Raw genomic sequence first — 1,784 nt, 5'->3', positions numbered from 1 at the left:
TCATGACTTTGTCTGCTTAGGAATCAGTTTAGAAGGACACATTTGCTGCATATTTAGGGACAGTATAAAGAGTATGTTGAAAGATGAATGGAATATGATTTCTGGACTGTCATAAAACAAAAATGTCCAAGTTCTAATTCCTCATAAATGATATAGTTTACATCATCTAGACATCAAACTGAAAAGAGTATGTTGAAAGATGAATGGAATATGATTTCTGGACTGTCGTAAAACAAAAATGTCCAAGTTCTAATTCCTCATAGATGATATAGCTTACATCATCTAGACATCAAACTGACAGTTTCTTCTGTACTTTCTGAGTTTTGCTGCTTCTCTGCTGGGTCAGGACCAAGGAGGACAGATCCAAAGACCTTCCCATGGTGCTACCCAGTGATGTCTCAGGAAGGCTGCTGGGTCAGGACCAAGGAGGACAGATCCAAAGACCTTCCCATGCTGCTACCCAGTGATGTCTCAGGAAGTGTCCTCAGGACTGAAGAGTACTGTGTCTGATGTGAGGACACAGTACTGTGTCCATAGGTGTCCTGTAGAGGACACCCATGGAGAGAAGAAAGAGAAACATCTGGCCAGCTACACTGAAGATATCAAACTGTAGGGCTAGAGAGATGGGCTGGTGGTTGACTATTATGTGGCCTTAGAGCCCCAATGCTCAAAAGTCCTGATTAGAAAAATTATTCCATGTTGTTGGTCCAAATCTCTAATGATTTCCTGATATTAGTGGAGAAAGAAGGGAAGAAATTAAATGAAACAACACCCGGGTAAAACTCATGGGGTTTATGGATTCTTCATTTGTTTCTTTTTTTTCTTTTCTTTAAAAAAAAACTTTTAATAACTTTTGTACATTTCTTACAGCACTTCTTAATCAAATTTAGACCCTCCTCCCTTTTCCATGCCCTCCCAACCCCCACTGGACTTCATATATTCCACTAAACATGCTAAGTCTTATCCAGTCAAGTATTTATACCCAGATGTCCTTCAGTGCAAATTTATCCACTGGAGTCTAAGCAGCCTATCTAGAGATCACAAGTAAGGCCTACCCTCCCTCACCCAGTAGTAATCAGTCTCCCATAATTCTCAGTTGAGACATGGCATGCCACCCATTTCTCTTGCTCCATTCTGAGCCCTTGTCTGGGTGAGTTGTCCTGGGTCCTGTCCTCAATTCTGCTATTGTCACAAGTTTGCAAGTATAAGCTTTCAGTAGCCTGAAATCCTCTACTTCCCTGTGTTTATGAACCAGTCCTGACTCTTAACAATCTTTCTGCCTGTTCTTCCACGATGGACATGGGTGGGTAAGGTTTAATATAGGAGTCCTACCTAGTAACACTCACTCTGTAGTCTCTTGTTCTTTAATATTGGTCAGGTGAGGGACCTTCTCTGCATATCACATTCTGTTGTATAAGGAATCTGGACTGATGAGAGTCGAAAGATACATTAGTTTTCTCTCTACTCCTTGTTCTGCTATATTCATAGGCCTTAGTTGTAGAGGTTGTTATGGTTATTAGGCTTTATTGCTGGGCTGGACCATTGATTGATTTTTCCCCTTATAGTTTCCATATTATCATCTAGCGTTATAAGAGTTAAACTTCAGGCAGAAGGCTTCAAGGTCAGTTCCCACTTCATTGTTCCAAGTCCTGTATATGAAGTATGTCCTGTCTTCAGCAGTAGGGTCTTATCTTCTAGTTCATAATCCTAGTCCTAGGTGGGCAGGTCTGTTCAGCTGATCAGAAGCTAGGGATGGTGGTGATGGGGGGGCACCTGAGAAGGGA

The sequence above is a fragment of the Nannospalax galili genome, unplaced genomic scaffold (genome assembly GCF_000622305.1).
Source record: "Nannospalax galili isolate Female #2095 unplaced genomic scaffold, S.galili_v1.0 scaffold2276, whole genome shotgun sequence".
Taxonomy (NCBI): domain Eukaryota; kingdom Metazoa; phylum Chordata; class Mammalia; order Rodentia; family Spalacidae; genus Nannospalax; species Nannospalax galili.
Note: the sequence above shows the minus strand (reverse complement) of the source record.